Consider the following 11,157-nt stretch of genomic DNA (forward strand, 5'->3'; position numbering starts at 1 on the left):
TGAGCTTATTGCATTGTCTTTCAGTAACCAAAGAGATTGCAATAGGGTGTGCTACCTTCGGTATCCTGTATAACCTGTTTCACAAAGTAACAATAATAGCATGAGGCCTTAACTCATACACAACATGTTGCTTCCATAAGTATCAGTTGGCCCAATAATACATCACAAACATCAAGGGGAGAGACGTCACATAATACCTCATCTATGAAGGGCTTGATGTTGTATGGAAGGGAGCACCTCTTGCTAATGTGAAGATCTCGTTCTTAATGAAGCCACCCAATGGTGTATGGTTGTGGATGTGTTGTAGTCACTAGGCCCAACTACTTCATGACCTCTACGGAAATGAGGTTCTTTTGGCTCTCGTTGTCGACAATGAACTGTAGCGAGGAACCCTTTACCCACATCTGGGAGTGGAAGAGGCTCTCCTCCTCCTCTGGATCTTCGAGTTCCTCTATCTGGATCTTCGTAGTGGAAATAGTGGGATTGGGCCCTGCATCGAAAATATGCTTCCCTTTGTCATTCCCCTTATGGGGTTCTAACTCAGAGTCATAACATGAATCTGATTTTGAAGCCTTTAACTCGATCACCAGTGGTTGCTTGGCCTGACACTCACTTGTGTTGTGAGTGGAGCTCTTATGGAACTCACACCACTTTCCCGTGTCCTTGTTTGGCTTCGTGGCATTTTTATTTGCTTGCAGCTTTGGGGGGTTGTCCTAGGCTACCCTGCCTTGGCATTGTCCTTTGTTCTATGGTTTGGGGGCACCTTTCCCTTGCTTTGGATTCATAGATACAAAGTTTCGCTTCTTTTGTTTAAACTTTTACTCAATCTTGACTGCATATTGGTATGTCGTGCCGAGTGAGGAGATGTCCAGGAATTCCATCTTGTCCTAGACGTACTTGTGTAGGTAGCCGAGGTACTTGAGAACCAAATGCTTCTCAAAATCCTTGATACCCAAGTTCGTGCTAAGGGTATGAAAAACATTGGTAAACTTGGGCACATCTTGGTCCCTTCCCTATCCCAGCATTGTCCACTTTATGTATTTATCCTCATAGCTCTTGACAAGGTAGTACTACTCCTTGATGGCATCTCATAATGAGTTCCAAGTGGGTGCGGCTGAAAATAGTGAGTTTGTAGTTTCATCCTTCTGTTCACAGTAGGTTTCCCACTAGTCCTTGATGTGAGGTGCTAATCTGAGAAGTGCAAAGGTGATCTTTTCCTGGCTAGAAAAATCATGAACGAAAAAATATCCTTCTAGAAAATTTAACCATTTACCTACCATGTCTACATCTATCTAACCCTCAAATATGTGAATGTCAATGTTAGCTTGTACCTTAAAGGGTGTGGCACTTCCAGAGTAGTTGTCAGAAGTATATGTGTCACCCCTGGGTAGTTGCTTAAGCATCTGGGAAAATTTGGCCATCATTGCATTTCTTTGTCACTCGAGGTCTTCCTCGAGTAAGATTTTGATTGGATATCCTACCCCCTCATCTTTCTTTTCATTCGCTATGGGAGGCCATCAAGATTTTTGAGGCTGGTCTTGCAAAGGTTCAACTAGTTCAAGCCCTAACTCCTTTTATCTTGACCTCGTTGGGGACGTTTAAAGAAAAACAAAGAAAGAGCGGACTGCTCTGATACCACTAATCCAGATTTAAACAGGAATGCAAGAAATTATAGATATAACCATAGATATAAATATGCAGTAGAAATAATACTTCATTTCATTAATATCAGATACGAAAATATGCTTACAAACAGAATGGAAATAAGACTAGCTCGGGCGATGGTAGCTTATCTCTCAGAAGAGATGTGGCAGCTACATGCCTTTGAACTCCATTAAAATGAGGCTCAAGGGAATTTTTATTATTTAACAATAAGATCAAACCCTAAACAACCAAAACCCTAACCGGAGGAGACGTAACACCCAAGTTTATGGTCCCCGTTGGGGTGAGTTGGACGACCAACTTCCTGGGGTCACGACTTGGTCATATTATCTTCATTTGACGCACATGATAACCTGTTGGAAAGATCTCTCTGACGAGTACAATGGAAAAGATGATTCTAGACGAAAATCGCTGGGAATAGATTGCCAAAAAAATGTCATTTAGGGCGTCAAAATAGCTTTGGAAGTTTAGGATGCGAAAAAATGCTAAAAATAGTAAATTGTGCTACAATTAAGGAAATTGAAAAGCTGAAAGAAACAATGGTGGGAGTGCAAGTGTAATTAGCGGGTGGCCACCAATATCCACTTGGATCAGTTGAAGAAGGCAATAATGGATGAGGTATTGTCCCTTGACACAGTCATGAGGGTGTTGTATTCTATGTTTGGTACCGTGCATAAGGAAGTTGTCCATCTCAATGGTTGGCAACAACGATGTGCTAGGAGAGCACATATCTTCTCAAACATGCATGTTGTTGTTGCTTCCATGAAAACATGGACAATGATATACAAGGGAGCCCTATTACACTTCCCGAAGATGATGAAGCCTAGAGCGGTCGAGCTGAAGGAACACATTTGGAGTTAGATCCACAACTATGAAGATCTCTCGTAGCTCATCACTAGTTTGTAGGCTTCCCATGCACAGGTATTTAGGAGAATGGATGTTGTTTTGCATGCACATGCGATCCCATCTATTAGGACACTCACCCAGGAAAGAACAAAAGCACAGATCCAACTAGAGCTTGACTTGTACTTTGACGAGTCAATGTGCATATCCACCAGCCAAGACTTGGTGATCAGTGCGGACACCATGCATCGATATGCTGCTAGTCCAACTGAACTCAAGACAATGATGCACATGTTATTAGACGAGTTTGACATAGGATCTCGAGTAGTGTACCCAGATGCTATGGAGGCAAGATTTTGTTTCCAGAAAGATGTCACCAAAGATTACATAGACGCTATTGCGAACTACCAAGCATGGCATCAGTTCGCTACTATCGACCACCATTAGGATTTCGAAGAGTTGATATTCCCACAGTTGTCTGAGTCATAGTGATGCCTTGCATGGATTTCTAAAGCCTATTTTGTCTCACATGGGTACATGTGTAGATTGTATGCAATGTCTTGTCAAGTGGAAGTTCAAGTCTTGATAGTTGGATCTAACAGTCATAGAGTAGATGAAGAGCCATGAGGGTAGATGAACTATCAAAAAAGCAATGTCAAGATTCACCCCACCCTTTGCAATATATAGTTCCTCATAACTCATTGTAGAGGCTATTGGTCAGCCAAGCTTCGGATAGGAGTATCTTAGAGAAAGCTTGGATAGTATTGTAATGGGCCTTGGCTCCACTTATGCAGAGCTAGTATATCTCTTTGGAGGAGCAAGTGGTAGTGACTGTAACATTCCACTGTCAGAACTAGTGGTTGGTCATGGTTGTATTATATGACTGGAACATACACTTCCTAATAACAGAGCCAACACATTCATGCATATGTCGTATTGTATTTCATCTATCTTGTTTACTCTAAATGATATATGTATTTGTTTTCTTACACATGCATGTGTAGCTAATTTCTGTATATGTATGTATGAATCTTACCAAAATGTGTTGTTGGTTTAACCATCACTTTGGATTGCTAGCTTACTATTGGGTGGTATAAATGCTAGGTTTTATATGAACAACTTGAATTTGGAATGACCCAAGCTACAGCAGATGTGTGGCTCTTCACTCACATATTACCGTCACTTCTTCCCTCGAGCTTCCCGGCAATTAAGATGACACCAACATCTATACCAAAATTTAATTTGTCAACTCGGGGTCATAAGACTCAAAGTCAAAGCACAGGTAATTCCAAAATACGACCTCAGAGATTTTTGAAATTGAAACCCTAGAACCTACAAGAAATGAAAAGGGTATCAATCAAGTAAAGGAACAACACTCTTCAAGGAAAAATAAACACACCGGGAGTCTACTTCTGGCTCCTCCTAGGTTGGGTTGACTCTTGCAATAAGTCTTCCTCAATTTTCCAAGGGACAAAGGAATGTAGGTTCTCCTCACACTCGCAACCTTTTCAGGAAAATATATGCAATTCAAGCCCAATGAAAAGCATCTTAAAATCTACTGCTACACTACAAATATGAGAGAACATGAACTAAGCTAGAAATCATAAGATCTACTGCTATACTACAAAGATGAATTGAGCTAGAAATCATAAGCAACCGAATCTTACAAAAATAGTTGAATGTTTTTAAAGGAATCAAGATGATGATGTTCTTCTTCAACACGAAGTGTATCATAGAAATAAGACAGATCCATATGTTGCTTCCATGCTCACAGAAATACTATGATATATGCAACATTCATTATTATGAAAGGAATATTAATCATGATTATTGATCTTCACTGATCCTTGCATTATTTTGTTGAGATAATAATGAATGGTAAGAAATCAGCTCCATGAACGCTCTAATTTCCCTTTTAGAATCTTATAGTAATTTTCATTATGTAGCAGTTGAGATCAAGGTAAATATAATGTTTCAATTCTGCAAACCAATTGAGATGCAAATGAAAGTATATTCTCTTCCTCACTCATTTTAATATAACATCATTATTCAAATTTAAATAACATTCAAAATGATGGAAAAAATTTAATAATCTGCTTGAATTACAGTCTAGACCAAAAGCATGTTGTCATACTACGCAAAAGAAACTGTCACATAATCAAATGGTAATCTATGCCAAAAAACACTATATCAAATCAAATTATACCAATCTAAGCCAAGGAATCATAGACTAAGAAAAATAACCGACATTAAACCATGCAAGAAAATCTAGAACAAGAATTGAATCTGAGTGGAAGTATTAATATATAAAACTAATGCGGGATTGTATTAATTCTAAAATTGATATTGCATATTTGGACTCCAGTGGTCCCCTTGGTCATTCCACTGAGCGCATAGTAAAACTTAATCTTCTACATTATAAAAATACCCTTCCTCTATCAAGCGCAATACATCTAAGTCTTGGTTTCTACCTGTGCTATCGATTCAGATGTGCCCCCTCCATGCATGTGTCCCTGATATAGAGCATGGCTTCACGTTTTATAACCATACTAGCACACCAGCAATCGGAATTTAATGGTGGTCTAATACATAAATTATATTTCAAATTTGTTTTAACTAAAAATAAGAGATACAATAACTGGATAGCTACAAAACGATCTGCAGTTCCCCTAGAAAGGCAAAAAACTAGTGTTTTAGATATTGCCGGAACGCTGCTGAATGCAGTTTGACTGAATGTTTGATTCTAACTCCACGTACTATTTGGAAGGCCTAGAATCCATCAAAGGAACACATCAACATATTGATTTCCTACCCTCCAAACCCCATATGGCCATTTTCTTTCATGATAGTCTGAAGTATGAAAATAGTGGAAGTGAGAACAAGATTTCCACTGTTGGTGTAGGAACTGGGCTAGTGGAATAGGAAGTGAACTAGTGGAACTGGATCTATACATCTGCCATCCAGGAAACTTGATATTAGTGGTGCTTTGAAATGAAAAAACCTTCAGATTATTAGATAAAGAATAATTCAAGAATTCACAGCTTATTACCTCTGGGTGATTATACATTAGCATACAAAGGATGGTATGGCTATAAACACATGGTGTAAACACAATTCATTTAACAAAATGCATAAAAGGTTGAGACAAAACAGAGGCTCAACATCCCCCCATGCTCGGCTTCTTACATGTCCATGTGCAATCCAAACTGACAGATTGACTTCAGACTTCAAAAATTTCAAAAGATGTAGAGTTGTGGCCTAGAGCCCTACTGTATTAATCAAAATGTTCAAGTTCTTGATTGTTGTGCATTTGACAAATTCAACTTCTCTTTTCAAAATCCTGTTATGGGTAGCATAGGACCTGGCTCACCTAGTCCATTCCTTGACCAACTTTTGTAATTTCTCCATCTTAACACCTAGTATGACGTTTTTATTATGTATCTAGGTGCATAGTTCCTCCCAATTTTGGTTCTCTCCTCTTACAATGTCTTCACGAGGAACGAGCTCTCGCACCTTTTTCTTCAATCTCCTGATCACCCTATTTTTCTTCTGCAGTATGTAACCATCGGTAAGCCCTTTTGATCTTGGTTGATTGCTGGAATGAATTTCCATCGTTCCAACCTCAGGGGGTTCAAATTGGGACTCAAATCCTTTGTCCATGGGGCTTTCAAACTGAGGCTTTTCCCTTTCAAAATTTTGATTTTTTCCTACAACTAGTTCAGTGACTGGTTTAGTTACCAAATTCTTAATATGGGACATAAATTTTTCAATAAATTCAACAAATTTCTAGATTTTATCTTCCTCGATGGCACCCATCTGTCCTTTTGCCATTTTTTCTTCCTCTGGATCCAAATCATACTACATGTAATCCATCGTCCTACAGTGGGGGTCTGAGGTTCTAATGGCATTGTTATAGGCGTTATAGGGTTTACAAGTGTTGTAGGGATTTTAGGAATTTCTACCTTTTTCTTCCTCCATTTCTTGGGATGTGAGTAGAGGAAAGCGTCCATTCTGTTTTCCTCTAGGTTTTCGTTTGCCTCACTTGACTCATCAGGAGGCTGGGCGCCGGGCTCCTCAACAGCTGCTATAAACATATTTCTCCGAAGAAAATCATCACAGTCATCATTCCTATTGCCTAACTCATCTTCAATTAATATTTTTATGAGCCCATAATTGTAAAGGCTTGCCCTAGGGTTTTTAGCAGTCCTATGGACCCCTTGTGACATCTTTTGCAAGCTCTTGAGAAGGAAATATGGAACATTGATTCTTTGCTCACTAGTAAAATGTAACATCAAACCTAGACGATAAAGAAAAATGGTTGTATACTTGCCTTCGTAGGTCAAACATTTCTAGAGAATGAATAGAGGATCATGATATCCCCTTTTCCCAGTTAACCTCTTGATGCCCTACTTTGAGAGATTGCATAGTCTATCACTCATCTACACTTTTGTTCTTAAAACACTTAACCCCTTCTAAGGGTAGCCCAGTTGCTCGAGAAATGGTCTTTTCATTTACATTCATAGTCACATCTCCAATTCGAGCTATTTTCCCATCGAATCCTTGAGAGAATTGAAATGCGGCCTCATCTTCATGGCCCTAGAATTTGGCCATGAATTTGTGCCACCCATCTCTTATTAATTTTCGTTTGCAAGCATTGTACTCTGGATTTTTCTCTAGCTCTTCGATGGATTCAATTTCATGGTGGTCATATTTCTTCGTCATGGCTTGGATGGATGATATGTGCTTCCAGAGGGAGACGAAAAAAACTGACTCAATATGTTTTGAAGCAGAAAGTCAAATGACTTTTAGACTAAGTACTTCTGAGTGACATAATGGTTCATAATGCACATTCAATGGGATTTGCATATCGGAGGACTCATGGAGCATCAAAGGGTCATGCAAATGCAATCATCATAAAAATTGTCACGAATTAACCTCAATCCTATCCGAATATAGCTTTCCTATCGTTGATCAACTATAATGATTACTCACATCCATCGTTATGACAGAGAGGAGTATGACTACGCATTATCAGTTATGATTAGCTCAGTTGACAACATAAAAATTCCATTGGTGAAATGATGAAAGTTAGCGCGGAAAAATACTTAAGGTTTTTTTGCATCAGTAAATACTGATTTATCTTTTGCATTTCCCATTAGGGTTCTACAAGCCCTTGCGAAAGCATCGAGGACATAAATTATTAAAGTAGAGAGGATTAACATAATCAATGTTAGGAAACAACATATATACAGATCATAAAAGGAAATAAAATATGTACCAGTCATCCTATTTTGGACAATTTCCATATCCGACATAGATTTCTTTGAAGAATTCCGAGTCTCATGAGGATTAAAGATTAAAATTTTATTGAAAGAGGAGTACAATTCAAAATACGCTACAAGATTCTCATATATTTTTTAACAATCCTGTACTTATGATAACAATCCTATTCTTACTATGACAATCTTGTTCCTAGAACATATAGGGGTTATTCAGAGGCAGCTACAAACAATAAACATTGTCGTTAAACAACACCTAGTGAATAATCATTATTGAGTAATTCATCCCTATGAAAATTAAAGTGAGTGATGATACTAGGAAGAGAGTAAGAATAGAGTTAAGATATTACATTCTTGGATCAATCAGTAACCTTGAACACTCTAAATTTTTGTTGTCATATTGATGCAAAAACAAATTTCCACTCAATCTGGTACAAAAGATTACCTTCACTAAGGGTACCACATCATCGAAGATCTCTAATTTTTGAAAGATAGAACTTGATGTATCGTGTTCAAATTGTCTTAAAATCATTGTCCAAGAAAAAGGATGAGTTTCAGGGAAAGAGAAGGATAACCAAGAAAATCATAGTACGTAATTAACTTTAATACCACAGACATAACCCTGTTGCCTGCAGGTGTCCATAACCTCAACAGGATGTCTTTTAACCCAGCGAAATTTCCGTGTCCCACTTACTAGATATATATTCAGAGATAGATTTTTTTAACTTTTAGATGAAGGTCAATATCTTAGCTTGGTAACTAGCTAATGGTAGTGCCACTCACAAGAAGTAGCATGGATGAACAGGTCGACTCATGATGAGACATCCTATCTTCTAGATTTTGGCTAAAAGCCATTACTCTGGCTTGGTGACTAGGAGCAGTAATGTCATACATGTTAGGTCCCATGATCGTGGTAGGTAGGTCGGCTCATCACGATACATCCTATCCTCCCCTAAATATTTTGTAAACTATGATTTTGATTAACTTTAGAGGCTAGTTAATAAGTGGGGAGACAGATATACTCCTTAAGAGTTATAGGGTGGGGTGAAAAGTTTTTAATGACTAATCATTACTGGCTAGTTTCTCTACCCTAAATACTTATTAAAGATAATCATGAATAATGAATGAGAGATTCTTTGAATTAGGAATGCTAGTGTTCTCATGAATAACTTATTGTGATCTTTACTAGAGTGCTTCACCATAGGGGGTTTCTCAATAGTACCTTCTAAGGGAAACCAAAAACATATATCTCAATTGATAGCTCATTAGAGTGATTAATCATGGTTACCTTTGCAAAATCATGAGGTATTAGAGTGAATCGTACTCAACAAGATTTGTCACAAAGGTGTGTTAACAACTAATGTAGATCATAAAGTGGTTTCATTAGCTAAGAAAAAACCCTAATAGATTTATTCATGACACTAATTTATTGTTTCTACCCTACCCTACCCTCAGAAGTGGAAGACTCCCTTCTACATATAGGAGTACTTCCAATGCATCCATGTGCGTAATAGAAGGACAATTATACTCATGTTCAAGTTTGCAAAGTATATACAAGAAAATACGAGAACATGAGGTACCAGCTACTTTAACTGATGTGATGCTACAAATTTTCAAATGATAAGGGAGAAGTGCATACTGACAGTCATTTCAAACCAATATTCTATGGGATCCATATACTCTTGGTCATTTGATTCTTGGGCAGCCTCCAGTGCAGCATGCAAATCCTCAACATTTCTTTGCTTGTCTTCTAAAGTGCAAGCTGGATCAAGTAGGTGTTCTTCAATATCTGCTTCTGATGGCTTCTCCTCATCAAGCATGATCCATAACTGCTTGATCTCCTTAGGAATATTTCCTAGATCTTCATGAGCCTTCTCTTCCGAAGGAATAAACTTTTCTGTGATTGAGGCCAAAATATGATCTTTCTGTAAAACAAAGACTCCAACTTCTTCTAGAATTTGAGATAAGTCTTTTAATAGCATCACATTTCCTGTCATTTTCCTGCTAGCTGGTATAGTCAAGACATGGATTTAGAGTGGGGGTTCTTTTAGTATATGCAAAAATTAACTCAAAATATTAATAACAAGAACAAACTAAAATCGTAAGCTAAGGAAATCACACTTGAAGAAATTAAATAATCTAAATTGCGGCAAAGAAAGCTACTTAAGAGATTATTCCTATAAGCTCAATCACAAATAAAAACAAATCAGGCAACAAACATTGCACTAAATAAAATCACTTATTTGCAGAAAGGAAAAACTGGCTTGTCATCTTTCTAGCAATACCATCTAGTATGCTGCAGCAAGCAAGGGGAATCTCGCTAATCTAAAAATTCAATTGAGAAAAAACAAGTCACGAGGCCTTATTTTACAATGCCTCCCTGACAACGGCGCAAAAATGTTGGGCGATATAAATGCTAGGTTTTATATGATCAACTCGACTTTGGAAGGACCCAAGCTACAACGAATGCATGGCTCTTCACTCCCGTCTTACCGTCACTTCCGCCCTCGAGCTGCCCTGCAACTAAGATGACACCAACATCTATAATAACATTTAATTTGTCAACCCAAGGTCGTAAGACTCAGATGTGTAGCATAGGTAATTCCAGAATACGACCTCAGAGATTTGTGAAATTGAAACCCTAGAACCTATAAGAAATCAAAAGTGCATCAATCAAGTAAAGGAACAACACTGTTAAAGGAAAAATAAACACACTGGGAGTCTACTTCTGGCTCCACCTGGGTTGGGTTGACTCCTGCAGTAAGTCTTCCTCAATTGTCTATGGGACAAAGGAATGTAGGTTCCGCTCACACTGAAAACCTTTTCAGGAAAATAAATGCAAGACAAACCCAATGAAAAGCATCTTAAAATCTACTGCTACACTACAAATATGAGAGAACATGAAATAAGCTAGAAATCATAAGATCTACTGCTATACTAAAAAGATGAATTGAGCTAGAAATCATAAGCAACAGAATCTTACAAAAATAGTTGAATGTTTTTAAGGGAATCAAGATGATGATGTTCTTCTTCAACACGAAGTGTATCATAGAAATAAGATAGATCCATATGTTGCTTCCATGCACACAGAAATACTATGATATATGCAGCATGCGTTATGATGAAAGGAATACTAATCACAAATATTGATATTCACTGATCCTTGCATTATTTCGTTGAGATAATAATGAATGATAAGAAATCAACTCCATGAACAATCTAATTTCCCTTTCAGAATCTTAGAGTAATTTTCATTATGTAGCAGTTGAGATCAAGGTAAATATAATGTTTCAATTCTGCAAACCAATTGAGATGCAAACGAAAGTATATGCTCTACCTCACTCTTTTTAATATAACATCATTAGTCAAATTT

Source organism: Pinus tabuliformis, chromosome 6, assembly GCF_031772625.1.
Source record: "Pinus tabuliformis cultivar Carrire ecotype Pingquan chromosome 6, CPIR1, whole genome shotgun sequence".
Classification (NCBI taxonomy): Eukaryota; Viridiplantae; Streptophyta; class Pinopsida; order Pinales; family Pinaceae; genus Pinus; species Pinus tabuliformis.